The sequence below is a fragment of the Pezoporus occidentalis genome, unplaced genomic scaffold (assembly GCF_034315485.1).
Source record: "Pezoporus occidentalis ecotype Australia unplaced genomic scaffold, CSIRO_AGI_Poc_V1 ctg330, whole genome shotgun sequence".
Taxonomy (NCBI): Eukaryota; Metazoa; Chordata; class Aves; order Psittaciformes; family Psittacidae; genus Pezoporus; species Pezoporus occidentalis.
This window is the reverse complement of record NW_026915269.1, coordinates 308,969-329,301: the sequence shown is the minus strand read 5'-3', so window position 1 is coordinate 329,301 and position 20,333 is coordinate 308,969. Positions and strand designations below refer to the sequence as shown.

The window sequence follows — 20,333 nt, the reverse complement described above, 5'->3', positions numbered from 1 at the left end:
TGAAGTTGTAACTCTGAGAGAGATACTAACTCAGGAGAAATCTGTCAGCAGGAAAACATTGTCAGATGCCTATTAACTGAAATAATGTCCTATATAATGTTTACTAAGTTGAAGCCATAGTGGGATCCATTACCATAGTTCTTCTCCTCTGTATGTCCTTTACAGAGTGTGTAAGTGTAAGCAATTTTCTCAGGACTGGGATTTCATGAAGCATCCACTCCGAAGTTAGGATTCATGTAATGGAGAAGCAGTTGTCCCATTGCCCCCGAAGGCTCCACTCCCCATTTCCTGCTCCTTCCTTTCTGAATGCCCTTTGGACAGTGGCTTCCTCACGTTTTTTCCCCATTAGAAAACTAAATGGGAAAAGAAAGAAGCAGCAAAGAGCTGGTATCAAACACTAGCTTCTGGTTTGCTTCCTGCAGAGCCGCGAGCTTCCTGACAGTGACAAGGGCATAAAGGGTGTCTAATACTTACTTTTTAAAAGGCAGAAGGTGAGGGGAAAAAAAACAAACTGTCTTTACAATTCTGTTTCATAAAGCACTAAAGATTTTTCAGAGGAAACACTGATGCAACATCTTTCCTTCCTGAGCAGCTATTTCCATGCAGAAGTGTTCTGTTGAGATCAAGGGATTAATTTAACTCTCCTGTGGAGGCAGTGCTCTCACAGGAGAATGAATAATTGGTACATAAACTCTGAAAATCCTGAAAGATACAGCAAGGCCGTGAGAGGCCCGAGGAAGCCTAAACAAGCAAGATACGAAGCAGCTGGATTTCACCGAGTTAATGAGAACTGTGGACTGTTGGCAAGCTTTGGAGGTCAAGTTCCCACACCTGTGCTTAACCAATTACATGCTAGTTGCAAAGGGTCTTCAAGACATGCATCCAATCATAATATGCCAAATCACTGTAAGTGCATGCAAGAAATAGTATTTAAGGGGTTAAGGCTTTGTAATAAACGGCTTCTCGTCTGATCGTATTGATCTCTGACCGAGTCCATATATATTCTGCGGCACTCTCCCAACTCAGAATTTAAACCAGAGACAAGCAAAGCAAGCCGTTCAGCAGGTATCCCAGGGAAGGTGTGCTTACAGCTGCCTCCCAGACCTCTCAGTCTCCTCTCTACTGGCACTGGGTAAACACCAGAAAACCCCAAAAGTCCTTTCCAACCCAAATCATTCTATAATTCTATGAAATCCCCGCCCAGCCCTCCCCCCCGCCCCCCCTTGCAGACCCAGAATCAGGGGTTTTGGAGTATTTTTGGGCCAACACAGCGGCTCCAGCTCCACAAGCACAGCCCATCATTGAAAGTCATTTGGGGGGAATCAGCCCTAAATCAAGCTGTTACCCTCCTTTTTTTGGAGGGGCCTCCATCCTCTACTCATCTGCTCCTCTGCCGAATCATCAGCCCCCACAGTGACACTGGGGTGCCCCAAATGACACCATCCATCCCCAGATTCCCACACATCACCCTTTTTATTCTACCACCCAAAAAACACTTGCAAAAAATGAAAAAAAAAAGTCCCGAGGAGCAGCTCGCTACTTCATTACTTTCATAACTGCGGTTTACACAGGTACATGCACCCCTAAGAAACGGGGGGGCTCTGCTCGAAAGAAACAACAGGGACAGCACCCACAGCCCCTGTCCCACAGGTTATGGGGGATGGTACCATGGCTCTTGCTCAGGTTCTGCTCTGTGACATTCCCCCTCCACTCCCATGCTGGGGTGGGCACCTCAGTGCACAATGTCCCCAGTCCCTGTGGGCTGGGGGGTATCTGTTAAGCAACACAAAATGCCTGCAACAAGTCACCTGAAAAACAGAAATCCCAAATGATGTTTCAGAATGTTAAAAAAAGAAAAAGCACAGAAGAACATACACAGATGCAATCAAAGGGAGATGATATAACAATAGGTGAGGTGAGAGACCCCCACATGGTTTTACTTGGCAGGAGGAGTGGGAAGGAAGGAGATCAAATCCCCAGCAGTGCAATGCATCAGGCTGCTAAAAAGGACTGGTAGATTTGGCAATGCTTTTGGCTGTCCCAAAGCACGCAGAGAGGAGCAGGTTTTTATGCTGTCTCAACAGTTAAAACTGAAAACCGCAAAATCAAGTGATGCCATCAACTTCTGGGAGTTGCACTATGCTTGTGTCTTTGGAAGGAAATGGACCTTCTTTCTTTGTAGAAGGTGAAAAGTCCTCTTGCTGATGAGTTTACTACCTAGAATAGCAAGAAGGGACGCGAGGTACAGCAGAACGGATGTGAGGTACAGCAGAAGGGATCTGAAGATCCCCTCTGATGGAGAGTTCCACAAATGCAATTTCTTCGAGAAAGTTTTCTCTTTCAGAAACCTCTTTCCAACTGAAGTAAAAATTCACACATCGTAGGGTAAGGAAAAAGGACACCACTGAAGCAACAACTCACCAAAAAACATATCCAGAGTCATCATCCCTGCTCACAAGGCTGCCAGTGCTTCTCCGGAAAGCCTGGAAAACACACAGAAGCAATACCAATTTAACCCCTTGGGTGCATGGCTCCTCTGCAACCTTGGTTGCTTCCAGTACAGACACTAGTGCCTTAGAGCAAGGTTCGCACGTACTACTGCAAGCTCTTTTAAAAGCGTTATGTACTGACAAAGCAGAAAACTTTGATTGTAGATGATGTCAACTGCTTTGTCCCTATCCTGTAGCTCCAGCAAATTGGTCAGGCAGGATTTTCCCTTACTGAAGCCATGTTTGCTGTCACCAACCACCTTGTTTTTAATGTGCCTTAGCATGCTTTCCAGGAGAATCTGCTCCATAATCCTGCAAGGCACACAGGTGAGACTGACTGCTCTGTACTTTCTGAATGAGAGAAACAATGCGCCAGCAGCTGGAGTCCAGCACAGACCATAAGGACCAGCTAGTGCCCACAGCAGGAGCAAGCAAGGGGTGTCTGCCAGTGTGTGGTCACTAGCCAATGCACAGCCCGCTCAGCCCAGGCCTAGCTCGAGTGGCTTGTGATCCTGGCACTTGTGTATGAATGGCGAGCACTGAAGGAGCTGTCACAGACCAGGACATTTGTTTGCACAGGTCTGTGTCTCTGTGTGGGGAGAAGGCGGGGAGGGCAAGACTCCAGTGCCAGGTACTGGGTGGACAGACCGCGTGTCTAAGCACTGTTGCCTGAAGGATCCACAGCAAGAGGGGAGTATCAGTATCCAGAGTGGGACTGTGAGCCTTGGGCTTGTGTGCCCAGGTGCCAGCAGCTGGGGAAACCTGGGGACCAGCTACTGGGTAAACTGTGTCTCAGGCCAGCTGCCAGTGGGTTGACACCATGTGTGTGAAGCAGGGGGTGCTGGACACCCAAGCTATGAGACAGACTGAGTGTCTAAGCCCAGCTGCTGGAGGGACTCGCCCCCTATATATGCTAACAGGCCTTCATCCTGATCAGCCAGAGATGGGAACAGGATGAGGCCATTAGTGCTATTTGTATTTTTATGAGCGCTGAATGTTGCTTCCTGTGTTGGTCTGTGTGGCTTGCCAAATGTTCTCCAGCCCCATCACTAGCTAGACCCAGAGGCATGGAGTTGCAGCAGCTTGCATGATAGATTTTATGTGCTGCTTCTATTAACCCTCTTGTATTTCACATACAAATTCTTAAACCGTAGACATGAGTGGCACATAAAGCCTTTCCACCAAAGCACTGCATTAACCACTAGCTTTCTTCTCCTGCAGGCATTCAGCCCACCAGTTCTGGGCAGACAGACCTCATTCTTTTATGTGACTACCTTTTAGTAGGTAATGTGAATTTTCAGCCTGCTTCCACCATGACCACCTTAACGCTATGGTGATGCACGGGTTAAATGTGACTCAGAATATTAGTGTCTGCACGTTGCTGGCTCCATGCAGAACACAGCTGACCTGCTTACAAGAACCAGGGTTTTCTTAATACTCTAACTTAGCCCTACAAAGAATCCTTTCCTCTTCTTTCATCTGCCTTTAGTTCCCACAGGCCTCCATTATGAAGGTTTCAATCGAATGCTGTTGACATATACTTGAATTCAAATATTTGTGCTATTCATACTGAAATGCTCATTCAGCTAACTGCTTGGCTGTATCAGGGTTCTTTTGATCAAACTGAATAAAAGACATTACCAGGTATTCTGCATAGCCCCAGGTCATACAAAGGAATTCACCAGCACAGGGACCACATGCATCATACAGTGTACATCCTGTCGACGGTCCCAGCAGATAGAAGGAAATATTCTGCCAGGGCAGGTCTTTGTCTGACTTTAGAAGCTTTTAAGGGCACTGTTTAAGTGGAAGGCAGAGAGAGGTAGGTAAGTGTATCCAAGTAAGATGATTCTTGTGATCCAGAGAGTGAAGTACAGGCTACACACAAACACATTACTCTTTCATTGTGAATGTTTGACTTTTGTCCTCTTTCCTGAGGACTGTAGATAAATTTGGTGTTCTCTTTAACTCTCATTACCCTCCTCAGTGATAGCTCAGTGACAGGAACCCCACTGTCCTTCTCAGACTCTTTGCTATGCCTGAGCAATGCATTATGCTAGAGCCTGCTGATATTACACTTTGGCTGCTTTTCTGGCCAGAGTAATGCAGAAAGAGATTCTGCTTGCTCGCCTTTCCGCCCCACGGTTGCACATGTCTTTTGATTCTTCTTGTGCTGTTACTCCAGTATCCACGCTTTATAAGTCACTCACCTTCCTGGCACCTTCAGCCACGCCTGTTACATGCCACTCTTCCCACTGTAAAAGTCACCTTTTGGTGCAAAGCCTTTTTGCTGTGTACGGTTCCCTTCCAGCTCCAAAAGTCACATTACATCAAAAGAGGGCACTCTGGCACCAGGGTCGCAAACCTGCATGGGTGATGTTAGTACAACAAATGGTCTGGAGTTGAAGAGCTCTGATCAATAACTGTTCATCAGTGGGTAGTTAATTCTCTGGTTTAGCAACTGTCTGCCTATGTTAAGAAGCCTTCTTGATAAATGCATGGCAAAGACATGCTCCTCAGGGGAGTGTCCTTCCTTCAAGTTGCTTTAAACTGTCTACCACTCAAGCAGAAATTAGCATTTCCATCTGTGGCTAGGACACATTCAGCCTGTCTCATCCTTCTCTGCTGCTTCCTCTGCTTCCTCCTGCTCAGCAGTGCCAGCAGATGGATGGGGAGGACAGCCCAATGAACTCCAACATGGAACTTAAAACTAACCTGTCAGTGAGTGAGGAGTGCCGCTTTTAACCTAACTAATTGCCTGGCCCCACAGTCAGTGTAATGCCACAAAGATGGAAGCACATGACAGCTGTCAAGGAGTGTGCCACTGCTGCCAAGCATGGCATGACAGCATGGTGAAGCCCTGCCTGCGCTCCTCCCTCAACGTGTGTGTGCTGTGGACCTCCAAGGACAGGTCCAGGCTGACCCTGCTGTGCTTTCATCTCTCTTGGGCAACACGAGAGATTTGCTTGAGACCCCCGTGGCCCAGCCCATTGCCTGAGAGCTCTGCTGGCCTTTTACCCTACATACACCTTTTCCTCATTTCTCTCCTTATGTCTGCCCCGTATGTCCAGATTCTGCTGCTACTTTTTATTCCATTCTCACTGAGGAACAATAATGTGTTTGAACTCACTTAGTTCACCCTTACGTTTTTTTCATTGTGATTCTTGCTATTCATACTTAGTGCTTCCTTTGATCTTCCTAAGCCTTCTGCCTGAGCACAGGTACCCATCAGAGATCACATCCGTGTGCCCTACTTCAGACTGTGGCAAATCAGGTTTGGGATCAACATTCAGACTAAGCTCAGTTTTTCACTGAGCCGCTATCAACAGCCACTCAGTTTTACTCCTGGGTTAACCACATACAACTTGCTCTTTTGGGGATCAGGCTCCCCATCTGCTCTTCACAGCTGATACTCCCCAGAATAAAAGGAGCAGAAGCTGAGCCCTTTAGGTGACTCCTACGATGATGGTATTCTGTAGCAAGGGATACATCTTAGAGAGAGAACTCCTGTTCCCTCGTCTCTGCTTCTAGTATTATATTATTTTATTAAATAAACATACAATTTTCTCCTAGAAAGACATGGTGTAATGATTTAAAATGCACATACTTCCTGGAAATGAAGACAGAATTCGACTGGCTATCTCACTTCTTCAGCATATGCTTCAATCACTGGACTAATATGGACCTGGAGGAAAATCCTGTTGGATATTAGCAAAAGCTCAGGTTTAATGGTGTACATTACACTTAGAAAACTCCCTGGACCAGGGTCTCCATGTGTCATAGGGAAACACTGATTACTTAGATAATGACTGGAATTGAGCTAGCTCTTCCTAAGCCACCCACACTGTTCTTAATCTAGCTGACCTAGAACAGAATCAGGACTTCATGGTATGTTCTCATGGCAGAATAAGACAAACCCAGAGCACTAGCATAGCTTTCGGACCCCAGACACTCACACTCCATAAGTGCTAGCACAGTTTTTGGCCCTGCTAAATAGTTTATGAGAGGGCTTACGGTATTTGTAAAACACTGTCATGTCATGTTACCACATTTAATGCTTGCATTGAAAACACAGTAATTTCCTTATAATTATGTAAGGGAAGTGTCCCTATGGAGGTGGGTAAACAGTGGAACAGGGGCCCAGAAAAGTTGTGGGAACTCTGTCCTTGGAGACACCCAAAATGTAAAGGCCCTGGACAAAGCTGTGAGCAAGCTGATGTGACTGTGCCTCCCTTGAGGAGAAGATTACACTAGAGCCCTCCAGAGACCCTGTGCCCATGTGTGTGACTGATTTTTTACTTTGGGGAGTGCTGCAGCCACACAATAAACTATAGCATGCACATGCCCAGCAGACTGGAAATTGCTCTCCAGTCTCTGGAGATTACCATTTCTCCAATGCATTTCAGATATCCTATGACATGAGTTGTAAATGAAAGGAGAGAAAAGAGAGAGAATTAAAGATCAAGGATCAGATGTTAAACCCTGCCTACTCAGTTGCTGGTATTGAACCAGTTTGTAACTGTGCATTCACCATTACCAGCAGACATTCTTTGTGCCAGTGTATCCAGCATGGTCAAACGAGTCTAAGGTGGTTTCTGTTTGACAATACTTAGAACTCAGTAGTTCTTGCAAATAAATCGCACCAGACATAGAGAGGCAAGCCTCCAGCTAGACTTCACATGACCATGAAGTACAGGATGAGATCTTATGTTAGCAATACTAACCAAGCAATGAGGTCAGTATAGGATAATGGGGAAAACTGAACTTTGCTACAACTAAATGTCATGTTGATAAATGCAATTTCGCTGGTTTTTATAAACAAAATTCAACTTAATTTGCTTCACAGCAGCTAATGTGCCGTTAATTCAAAACCCACAAAATAACTCACTGGACACAGTTAATAGTCAGCAGACCACATAGGCCAGGCTTTGAAAGCATTTAATATTCGCTGAAGTGCTGCTTGTATCCAATTATAACTCTCTGCTTGCCATCTTAATAATTTAAATCTGTCCACTCTTTAGAGAGAAAAAAATGCACTAATCAAAGACATGAATGCACCTTTTGCTTTTGACAGCATTAAATTAAAACTAAATGGTAGATCTTGAATGAGTTACTCTGCAAGAAAAAAGGCATTAATGAGGTAATTTCATTATAGAGGCTCATCCAAGCCTATGTGAAAACAAGGGAAGTAAATGGAGAGGAAAGCCGCCGAGGAAATTAGGGTTCCTTCCACACTAATTAATGTTTTGGGGCATTTAGTACAGGCACCAAATTAACTGCTCCAAAGAACTTCACTGAAAAAAAAAAATACATTGTTGCCCTGCCATGTAATTAGAAGACAGTACAAGCAGAACACTTAATGAGGATAAAGCCAGCCTTTAACTTATTCTGCCCAGCTTCTGAAAACATGCCATTGTGAAGGCCTAAGTTTAAGGAAGCACTAAGCGTACAATATAGGATTGTTTAGGTCCTTCTGTTCGATGAGCTGTAAACAGGTAGCCCTGAATGAGAGACTCTGAGACTCCTGGGAGGCCCGGCTTCCCAGAAAGAAAAAGGTCTTAAATGCATCCAGAGAGAAGGAAAGAAGGTGAATAGCCCCGGCACAGCCAGCGCAGTGAATGCTCACCGCTGTCTTAAGTGATTACATGATGTTGTGCCACCCCCTCTCATTGAGTTATCTTTACACTGCTTTTGTCTCCTCTAATTGGAGCTGATGAGGTGCTAATTGGTTGCTTTTTTAAAAAAGCACTGCTTAAGCACTGGCAACCAGAGTGAGCGGAGTTAATGAGGCCTCGGAGAGCAAAACCCCCCAGAAACCCCTGACCAGCCTCAAACCCACCAAACCACTGTGTACACACACACATACAGGCATGCCTTCCTGTTGGTACAAACAAAAACGCGAAGGGAAATGACTGAATGCAAGTACACGGCCGTGAGGATGTGAGTTTGGGAAAAAAAGGGGCAATACCAACAATAAATACATCAACGTCCACTGCTCTGGCTGGCACTCTTGGACCTCAGACTGCTGCCTGTGCCCCACGCTGCCTGCACACCCCACTGCCCACACACCCCGCCAGCCATGGCAGAGGGCTCGAAATAGTTGATCTTAAGGTCCTTTCCAATCCAAACCATTCTATGCCTCTATAAAGGCAGGCGAGTAGGTTGAATTACCCCATCCCTGGCAGTGTTCAAGGCCAGGTTGGACAGGCCTTTGAGCAACCTGGGCTAGTGGAAGGTGTCCCTGGCCTTGGCAGGGGGTTGGAACTAGATGAGCTTTAAGGTCCCTTCTAACCCCAAATATTCTATGATTCTGTGATTTTATGAATCATCTCACCCCATCTTGCTGCTCACAGGCGAGCCGCTTGCTGTGGCCCCCTTCACAGCTCTGAGGAGTGCCAGCATTTTCTGGGTGTGATGGCCAGACCTTGCTACGCCGCCTGCCACCCACTGCAGTGATGTGGCACCACAGCCACGAGGCAGATGACACTGAGGTGGCAGCAATGCCCGACAGCTCTGCCCTGCAGGCTGCACCCTGTGAAAGCACAGCCTCACTGGGCTGGAAAGGTTCAAAGTAATTTCATAAATATCTTTGCTTTTAAATTGGGATACAAGCAACACACATAGCGTAAACACACAGAATCACAGAACTGACTGTTAAATACAGTATTTTGTCCTTTCTGGTTTTGTTTACATGTAGTCACAGAGACATGTGGGAGAGGTTGCCCAACGATAACAAGTTTGTTCTCTCTGTCATGGGCTCAGTACCACCAGGCAATTCTCTAAATCCTTCAAAACTCATCTGCTGAGCAGTTGTGTACTGGAAACTATAAAACCTACAGTCAAAAAACTATAGGAAGATAACGCACCTTTTAAGACAACTCAGATGAACTATTTATGCTGAAGAGGAATGAATTCAGGGCTCCTGCTTTCCTCATTTCTGGTGTCTTGTTGGGCTTTTTTCCTGGTTTGCCTGTGTGTAACTGCAGTTAGAAAAACCAATTAGTTTGCAAACAGCCAGTTTCTTGGGGATGTGTTTATGCTTGGTAATTTGTACCCCTATTCACGTTCTATACCGGATTCTTTTCACTCTAATGCATGGTCACTAGCTTTTCTTTTGGTTGTCATGAGAAAGAGGGATTTCTTGCTGGCTGGTAGAAAGAAACTTCCTAGTGAACAAAGTTACCATTAATTCCTCTAAATGTGTTCCTAGAGCCATCCATCTATAAAACAGGTAACAAAGCAGATCCTGTTGCTTTAAGAAGTCCCAAAAGATACAGAGCTGGAAAAAAGTTTGGATCCCTTAAGGCTAATTAAGCAAATATCTTTTGTTGTTGTTGCCGTTGTTTGATCTTCTTTTGCGATTCATGCACTTAAAAAACCTTCATGAGTTTTCCAAGGCAGGTACAACTGTGCTTGCAGAGATCTGCTGTGCTTGCAGAGATCTGCCTGTCGCCAGTGCTGCCTGCTGTGTTCTCACAGAATGCTTGCAGGAGGTAGTCCCTCGGGTTTCCTTTGTTTCCCATGGGATTAATACCTTCTGGTTTACCACAAGCCAGTGTGACGTGGGTTGTGAAACTGCATGCTGTGCATACCAAGATGTAATCCTTAAACATGTTCTACCCTCCTTCTACTTCCTCCTCCAGTTTACTTTTTGCCTTGCTGCTGCTGATGGGAAAGATGCTTCCCAGGCCTCCTCCCTTCCTAATGAGCATGGCCAATTGTGTACTAATTTAAATAGGAATGACCTTCATTTTCTGAAGGTGAAGGTGATCCTATTCTTAAGGAACAAAGAGGCAGGAAGGCTGGGGTCCTTCCCCAGCTCCTAGTATTCTCACTCCGGCTGAGTGGTGGCTTCTTCCTATGCCTGCTGCTTCATCAGCTGCAGCTTGGGGGCACACGAAGAGGATGAATGCAGCTCTACCAGGCCTAGGGAGTGAGAAAGGTAAACACCCCTTACCTGCGGCCATGGGATGGCATATCTCGTCAGCTGCTGCTAAAGAGGGGACTAAAGGTGCTTTAAACCACCTCCTTTTTTTTGGTAGGTTTGGATCTGGACGCTTTCTCTTCTCCTTCCTAAGTGGTGAGTAGTTTAGTGGTTGCAAAGTGCGTAACAAAGGCATCAGGCAAGGTGCTGCAGTTAGGGCCTGCTCCTTTGGTTTGTGGTGACTGGAAACAAATGGGTGTACTAGTAATGAGGAATGCACTGGACAGCTCAGGGATGATTCCCTTGGAGGGATACTGCATGCACCGTTATTTACAAGCTTGGCACTCTAGAAAAAGCAAGCACTATCTCAGAGAAAGGTGAGAAGTGGCTCTTGTGATACAAGCTCATTTATCTTCACTAGGGTGATTCTAGCTAACAGAGAATAAAAATGAAATGTTAGGAAATGCACATGACCTTCATCCTTTAGGTAATACTGGATGCTAAAAACACGAACTTTGTGGTCCCACACTGAAGCAGTTGCCATGTAGGCTGAAACTGGCTTTGTAGCTTTTAGGATGGTGTGAGTGTGTCTGTGTGTGCGAGTGTCTGGTTTCCCCTGAATACTACATATTTCTTTGATCTATTTCAGGGACCTGTTCTCAATAAAATGAAATTGAAGGGGGCTTCTATCTGGCTAATTATTCCTTCAGGTACCAAAATCAGAGAACCCATTCCTGTTGTCATATAGAAATCACAGCGGAAAAGCATGCAGTGTGCATGCTTGTGTTGAAAACAATCAGGATGGTTCTCCATCCATCAGCTGATGCTTTAGGGATTATTGGGATTATTCCTTACATTGTCCTCCCCATTGAGACTGGCAGTAGTGTTGCATTACACAATGAAGTATCTGAAAACATGCCCAACTGCTCAGGGAAGGCCTATTATCAGAAGGCAGATAAATACGCCAGAGAAATCAAACAGGAAAAAGAAGGGAGGTGAGGTAAAACAAGTGAGAGAAAAGAAGTGTAGCAGGGGCGAGGCTCAAAGTCAGGGGCAGACATCTGGGAAGTGCAAGAGATTGGTCCCATAGCCATAGGAGAGGTAGCAGCAAGAAAACTGGGCATTTCAAGCTGCGCTGTGCTGAGGATCACATGAGCCGTTTCCCCAGAGGCTGCACTCAAGAAGCCAAAGTTTAAAGCCAAGGATGCATCCATGTTTTTCATGGTTCACTTCTGGGTCATTTGATTGAAAAGATTCTACATTTGACAACTTCCAGTGTTCAAAGAGGTTCAGAGGTTTTTAAATCTGTTCAGCTCATCCCTGCTTGAGATAAACATGAATGGGCCAATTGTTCATTTTAATAAAATTTGGCTCAAAAATAGTCATTCAGCACCACAGAAGGGCACGTTAGGAGGAGATCCCTCACTAAAGAGGAAAGTGAGGATGTTCAGTTTTTTAAATGCTTGATAAAATCAGGGAAGAGCTGGCTGAGTGTTGTCACTATGCAGCCCTAGACTAAGTAAAACATAAAAGGAAGGTAAGTATGAGACAGAGGAGGATCACAGATTATCTCAAGTTGGAAGGGACCCACAAGGACCATCACATCCAACTCCCTGCTCCTCAGGAAAACCACCTAATGGCTAAGAGCATTGTCCAGATGCTCCTTGAACTCCGGCAGGCTTGGTGCTGTGACCACTTTCCTGGGGAGCCTGTTCCAGGGACCACTTACCCTCACAGTGAAGAAACTCTTCGTAATGTCCAATTTGAACTTCCCCTGATCTAACTTCACTCCATTTCCTCATGTCCCATTGCTGGTCACCAAAGAGAAATCAGTACCTCCCCCCCTGCCCCCCCAGGGAAGTCGCAGACTTTGATGAGGGCACCCACCAGCTTTCTCTTCTCCAGACTGAACAAATCGAGTGACTTCAGCTGCTCCTTGCTAGCCTTGCCCTCAAGACTTTTCACCATCTTCATCACTCTCCACTGCACACGCTCTAATAGTTGAATGTCCTTATATTGAGACATCTAAAACCGCACAGAGTACACGTATGCGCACAGCTACCATGGGAAGCAGGTTGGGAAGGAAAGAAGAAATACTGAGAGATGATCTATCCTGTCCAGTGCCCAGGCATGCTCAGCAGCACGGAAGATGATCCTAAAGAAGCTTGCGCACAGATGCTACGGCCCTGTCAGGACTCTCTCCACATACTCAAGTAGCTGGAACAAATTAAAAATACCCACTAATATTTTGCACACATTCTCCTTGCCACTATCTCAGGCCGTTACATTTTTCTCTAGACACCTGCGGACACAGAAGGTTAATTCCCTTCTAGTTTGGGTTTGTTTAGGGTTTTTTTTTTTAATCGCTGCTTTGGGAGGTTTTAGAAGTAACTTTTAGGGTTTGAATGGCTGTGCTGAGCTTTCCTTCATCTAATCTCTACCAATGTAAGAAGTCTGCCTCTCCTGACAGGCTGTGTTTTACAGATCTCTCCTCATTCGCACGCTTTCCCTTGGTCACACTTTTCTGTAGCAACAGCATATTTACCACTTGCAAACTTATTTGGGCCAGCCGCTGCCCCAAACTGTCCCACGAAACTGTCATCACCGGTTGTCAGCTCACCTTCTGCACAGCCTGATTTTTCCTGAAAGATCTACAGGGCATATTTGAGAGAGCAGGGTGTCAGAATTCTCCCCAGTTCAAGCAAAGGTGGTCCAACACTGGTAATGATAGGGCAAGGGGTAACGGGTTCAAACTTAACCAGGAAGTTTAGGTTAGATGTAAGGAAGAAGGGTGGTGAGGCACTGGAATGGATTGCCCAAGGAAGTTGTGAATGCTCCCCCACTGGCAGTGTTAAAGGCCAGCTTGGATGGAGTCTTGGGTGACATGGTTTAGTGTGAAGTGTCCCTGCCCATGGCAGGGGGGCTGGAACTAGATGATCTTAAAGTCGTTTCCAACCCTAACTATTGTGCGATTCTGTGATTCTGTGAACACAAACTGTCTTGCTTTTATGGCAAGGCTGCACATAAGAAAGAGGTAAGGTGGCATCAGAAATTGTCCTACTTTATATATCCACAATGGATACACATTTGCGTGCCACAGTTAGAAGTATCTGTATTCCAGGTGCAAGAATGACTGAACTGTCACAGTATATGGTAGGACATTAATGTCATCTGTGTAGCAAGAAGTAGAGAATGCTTGTTTGTTTCAAAGGAAGCTTTGAAAAATGCCTGTGCCATTCTTTTCACTCACAGACCACAAGGGATAGCTATGGTACAAGTGAACTGAGAAAGCATTTAGTATCTGACAGGTCACTTCTACTCTTTGTATTTCTCTATAACGTGCTAGTTCCCAAATGTTTCTTACATCATGCAATGCCTGCATATTAACAGAAAATGTTAACTGATTTGCTTGTTAAAAAGCCTCTTCCACGGCAAATTTTGTATTTTTATAGGCATAAAAGCTGGTAGGAAAGGGAATTTCTGAAATTAAGGGGATTAATTTTAAATTAAACAGAAATCTGATTTTTTTTCTGGAATTAGAAAGAAAAACATTGCTTTGTTTTTGTAAGGTTAAAAATACTAAATTTCTACAATGTTCCTTCATTTGGTTACTAAATGGCATAAAAGTCCTATACATATAGATAAGTTTGTACCAAAATGAAACATACAAAGGTCAAAATATCCTATTTTGAAATTCTACAGTGCTAAAAGATGTTTTGCGATCTACTGAAATAAGTCAGAATATTTTTCCCATCATCCGAACTGTAGCTGCAGATTCCACTTTTAATATATTAACATGTTTTAACAGATCAGTTGTGCTTGCTACACATCATCTGCTTTGATATTTTAGCCATGTCCATGATGTCTGTGTGTCTGCCCTGTCAAACCTCCCATGAGATTAGTTCCCAGAGCCTCCAGCCCTAAGGGAGGGTGTGTCACCTCCTGAACTCCTGGAAGCCTAGTGTCTTGCTTTTCAGTGTGCTAAATCCATCAAGCTGATTTTGCTCTGACAGTGTTACACAGGTAGTAACCTCCGCCAGGACCAACCTCAGGAAGAAATGAACCTCCAGCATAGACCAAATGTGTGAGAAATGGCACCTTACGCAAACACTGACAGCCTCATACTGAGAAGCTGTGAAATCCATGAATGATGACTAAGGTAATTTTAGCTTAAAAAAAATAAACCAAGAAAACAAGTTTTTCGAGCGTCACTGTTTCAGACTTGTCATGACCTCGCTCAGCAGAAGGGTCCCACTGCCCGTAACCTTTGTCTCCAGTATTCGGTGAGAACTAGCTTTGTAGGCATTTGTTTTCTATCATCAAATCATTAAATGGTAATGCAATTGTTAGTTTCATTTCCCCAGTTCAATACATTTTGCAGCCAGTAACCATTCCCAGTTCATTAACTGACTGACCTCAGCATTAACACCCCCTCCGCTAGGGTTGCCTTGGAAACAAAGCTTCCTGTGCGTAATCCAAGCTTATCGAGCTCTTTATCCTACATGTGACCCTTAATTACTTGCTAAATTAGAATGGTTTTCTGAAAATCACAAGAGGAGGTTAATATGTTCTTCCAGAGCTGGTCAAGCTAAGATGACACTAAATTCAGGGGGAATTCAAATTACATGATCCCTGAAGGCGTCTCTTTCAGAGGGAAGATGAACTTTCCCAATGGGAGGCAGTGTGCCATGATAATGCTCCTGTCACTCACTTTCCTTGCCCTGCTTGTCCAGCTACAGCTTATTCCAGTATGAACAATGTGGTAAGTAAATATCAGGTTGATTAATTATGGTGCAAGATTCAGTAACCACTTGTCTTCTGTAATTAACATGTAATTGAAATTAAGTAACACACTTTGTACACAGATTTCTGCACTAGGAGGGGAACAAGGGAGAATCCTCAAGGCTGCGACAGGGAAATTAAGAAAATAATAAGAGGGATCAAAAAATTAATTGTAGCTTTAAAAATGTGGTACATTTTAAGACACTCTCCAGTCAAAAAGAAGAATTACTTTATTACTTTCAACTGTCTTGGAGTGGAGATGAAGTGGGGTTGGTGTGTCCAAATATTGCTTACAATTTCTGAAAACACACATTTCCTCCACTGATTTGAGACACAGAAATAATAAGAAAAGGTGGTACTTTCTAGGATGCCCAGTGCTTTTCCTCTCTCCTGTTTCCAGTGGCACATTACTTAAAGGACAGCGAGTCTTCTGCTTATGTGAGTGGCTTTATGAAGCTGTGCTAAGGCTAAAATGCTATTGCATGATCTCAAAAAAAACCTAAACCCAAACTCCTTGTGTCCCAGCAAGGGAACAGGCCAGGCTGAAGCAACTCCTCAGCAGAGCCAAAAATGGGGCTATTGCAATTTACCTTTCCTCACTGTCTGTGTCTGGCTCAGCCCTCAACACCTCTGGCTCAGTTCTAGCTGGACTTAACCACACAGTCTTAATTTACAGAGGTGCTCTGAGGGTTCTTTCAAAAGCAGCGCTTACAAGTAGCTTACATGTCCTCTGTCTTCTACTGAGAGCACGAGGTAAATTTTGCATGGGTTTTATACTTTTATCTAAAACCACAATCACTCTATTACTCTGTATGTGGGGCACTGTCATATTTCTGGAAACAAGTAGTCTACAGATGTGTCAGTACTTTCTCACTTCTCAATGTGCTCTGGGAAATGCTCTGAATCTCAATCTGCTTTGAAGATGCAGCACTGTTTACTTTGCTACTTTTAAGATTTTCTCTGGTAAGCTTGCAACCCACCTAGGAAATCATACTGGTCCTCCAGGCAAGACGCCAGCGAAGAATGATCCTTCATCAAATGCCACCCAAACAAGTGCAGTCTGTGCCATGTATCTGTGCTGTCTGTGCCTATCTTTGCGGTTCCTCTTCATCCTCCATATTTGCAGGAATGTGCCAGGTCAGGTGTTTAAAATTGCCTTGGGGAAATACCCTTTCTTGTGCAGGGCTCCAGGGAACACAGCTCTGTGTCTGTAAGCTAGTGGAATGCCTGAGTTTCACAAAGCTTACCGGAACAATGTGATTTAATGGTTCTTTTCCATCTGACATACATGGTTCCTCTCTACTGAGCAAGTAGCACACTTGGAGCCTTGCAGATCTATTTTCCCATATATATGTCACAGGGAAGGAGGAGAAAGCAGTTTGAGGCTGGCAGACACACCAGTCCTGTAACACGTAGCAGTCTTCTTTAGGCCCTTCACAAGTTCATGCTTCTGAACATTATCATTAGTTACACGAATCCCAGAGTTCTACTTTCAGGAGATGCCAACACCTATATCATTACTGATGTGGGATTTTCACCAGGAGTCTAATTTCTGGTTTAGCAATTAAGGGTTTCTCCTACCTAGTCACAGATTCTTTCCACACAGCATTTCATTCACATAAATTTAAGCTCAGCCAATGCAAAAAACAGTCTGCATCAGCATGCCCCTAACTACTGTAAAATGTAGAATCATTTGGGTTTGTGTACAAGTGCTTGCTTTCATGGATATATATAAAACTCACCAGACTAATCATCAAGATGGGAAAAGACTAGGCAGGTAAGAGCAGTCTACCACTTGTACTGCAGATTTCTCTTGGTATAAGACATACTCATATTTTACACTTGAATTACAGATACAGTCACCTGCATTTTTGCTCAGAATTCAACACAAGATGCCTCAAAAGTGTATTAGCATGATAAGCAATCATACCTTTTAGAACGACTTCACTGTGGCCTTATTTGTTTTCTCCCTTTTCTTTCCTCTGCCCCCTTGCAATGTTCTCTCATTAATGCATCCAAATGCTCACAACACTGGAGTCCGAAGGATAGATTCCTGTATATCCACAGGGTCTTTGACTTCCTTGCCCAGATCTCTGGAAAATACGATGGCATTTTTCTAAGAACAATGATAAAAAAATTGTATCATCTACTGCTTGGCAAAGAGACAGTTAAGCTATTTAATCTGTAATGATAATACAGAATTTATCCCCACCAAGGAGGTATCTTACAAAGATGCATTCTAGATGTGTGAGAGATTAGCAGGCACAAAGCAAGAACATATTCACGTGTTCTTTGGGGTTTCTGCTGAAACTTACAGCAAATATGATTATGCTTTTCTGAGTGAGCATCTACCCAGGTGGCACACACAAATATGCAAGCTTCCTTCTTTCAAAGGGAGAGAACGGTCAGCTCAGAAACACGGGCCTGATCTTCACATTTACTGCATGAACCTCATAACCTTCGTTAGGTTATGACCACACTTCAAAACTGTAACGTGACGGGGTCATGTCCTCAGCTAACAGTTATATTAGCCCATCTTCCCAAATATGTGCAATTTTAACCTGCAAAGACCTCTTTTGCTAAGTTTAGTGACAGTTTATGCTCTTGAAGAAGATAGCTTACATGTAAAGGTAAGAATCCTCTGTGCTGGTGTATAAACTGTGCTTAGTATAGTGCATTCCACAGAAAAAAACTGGAGTGCAATACCTTGCAGATTTGGTATAATTATAAATAGGTCCATGTTGAGAGAACATTATACAAGCTGCAGTGTATACTTGTAGAACTTGCTTGCTGAGAGACATCTCTGGCAGAGATTGTATTTTCTGAGATAACTTCTATCTCAGCGAGACCACTGTGATCTTGACAGTTGGCACTGCAACCAACATGGGCTTTAACGAAGACTTTTCATGCAGCTTCCACTGCTGTGGGCTTCCCAGAATAGCTACATGATTACTACACATGCGTTCATACGTGTATGTCACACTTCTTGGCATTAATCAAACCTCCTTGGCACCGAGAGGGATGAGAGTGCCACAAAGGGAAGTGATGAAGAAAACTGGCCTTTTCCTGTCTTTTTAAATCAAGTATTTTGAAGTTGGATATCCACAGACTTTCTGTCACTCAGCCAATGTATGTTTAAAATATGTATTTATCCATGTGCTAGCCTGTATGTGTGCATATGCATATATGGTTTGCTTACTTCATTTTCTTCTTTGACTGAGGGAAACGAGTAGCTGAACCGAGATAATTACTGCAGTGTAGAGGAGCCATTCAGGACAGAGTCATTATACAAACTAAGCAGAGTTTTCCTTTTTGACAGTATGGTAATTAAGAAACAACCGTATGGTGATCTGGGAAATCCTTGATTATGTTTCTTGATTATGGACTGCTCTCAAGTACTCTGGAGTTTTGCATGCTCTGGGACAGTTATGAAGCCACTATGAAGCATTACATAAAACAAAGGGGCACAATCAAGTGACAGAACAGTTGATAGTAAGAATGATATATGCAAAACTAGCTGCATAACGTTTTATTTTACCTTCTAATAAGTTGAGACAGTTCAACATCATAAAGTTATGCAGTACAGCGTCTGTTCTCTTAAATCCTGTATTGCTTCACTGCTAGTGCCTCTAAGTAGCAGAATTTCAGACCTGCCTATGTGTGTGGGTGAGTATGAGAGATTTGTTTCAAGGCTAGTGCTTTTGGTTTACTAGTCTCTTTTAGTGTGGTTCAGTTATTTCATTGTCGTTATAAGTTCCAAGACTACTGCCAAATGTATGAAGTAGGCAAGAGAGGGCTTCAAGCTGTTCTGTTTGGATCTCTGACACATACACCATTTCATCCTCCTGAAGTAACTGCAGCACACTGCATTGCTCCAGTGTTCTGGACTTTTACCTGAAAAATTACTTTCTCAATCTTTAAATAGTAGAAAATCAGCTGAGTTTTATGTGTCTAGTTAGCTGCCAAGAAGTGACTCCCAGTCCCCTTAACGTTTCTCACAGATGTACTCTAAAAGAACCCAAAACATAATTCTTAAATTATTCAGAGATATTTTAGAACACAGTTGGATGGAAGCCACTATTCAAACAAAATGTCAAGTACTTCTTTATATTAACAAGTATTAATTTACCAAAAGCACTTGGGAAATTTACATAAATTCCTCTAAAATTTACCTCAGAAATACATTGCTTTTATGTCTCATCTAATCAATATATTTGCTTAATGCTTTGTATAACTGGTAATGTACCTTTCCCAGTGAACATGTAAGGTTTTACTTTCGTCCATGCTGAAGTAGATGTATGCCATTTTAAAAAAAGAACTTAATCTCTCCTGAGTGACTCCAAGATCATCCTCTTTAGCAAGGTCTGAACCTACTTACTGACTCTTTTAATTGCTCATACTCACAGATTAGGTAAGGAGAGAAGGGATGTCAGAAACAAATGGATATGGAAAAGGCAGAGCAAAACATAAGGGTGGAAAGAAACTGAAAAAAAAACCCAAAACTAAACCAAACCAACAACCCACTCCTGGAAACGGTTTTCTTCTGAAACGAGGCTGTAAGACAGAGTAACACATGGTATTCAAGCATGAAGTGGGAAGCTCTAGCTGTTGGTTCAGTTATTGATTTCACAGGGGCACACTGGTCAGATGGACTGCTGCTCCAGTGAAACAAAGCTGACACTGGCCTCTGCTCTGTGATGCTGCACACTGATAAGCAAACATCCATATTTCTCACCTTTATAGATCTGACCCTCTCTGAAGCAGCGGCCGCAACACTAACCACCTCTCTCCACCATCAGCTTGCGCGTTCAAGGGCCACCAGAGGTTTGCTTTGCTCACTTCTACAGAAGACGGTCGGTCACGTATGTTGTGAAAAATGGCATCGCTTTTTCTGCAGGATTTCTGACTATTCTAAAAATGAACATACAGAGCCTGTGTGAGATTTTTGTTAAGGAAGTAATATCGAGGGAGAAGAATAGACTACCCTTCAAACAACGCAGACTGCGTTACAGCAAGCGGCCGCAGCAAAAGCAGGAGCACAGGCCTGCCGATGGTCAGGCCCACAGACACGTCCCCACGGACGTTTCTTAGGTGCCGGGGCACGGCCTCGGCAGAGCCGATCACACACACCCGGGGCT

At 43.9% G+C, this 20,333-nt stretch overlaps 1 long non-coding RNA gene across 2 annotated transcripts; it reads right to left on the bottom strand.

The window, feature by feature from the left end:
* Window positions 1-1,521: 1,521 nt before the first annotated feature.
* LOC134169104 (uncharacterized) lies at window positions 1,522-20,319 on the bottom strand. Of its 2 annotated transcripts, XR_009966768.1 has the most exons (5): window positions 19,931-20,319; window positions 17,126-17,288; window positions 9,356-9,459; window positions 4,131-4,286; window positions 1,522-1,808 (listed from the first exon to the last, which is right to left on the bottom strand). It is a non-coding gene; the product is annotated as an uncharacterized LOC134169104 (long non-coding RNA). The 2 variants fall into 2 exon arrangements; XR_009966767.1 differs by lacking the exon at window positions 4,131-4,286.
* Window positions 20,320-20,333: the final 14 nt, after the last annotated feature.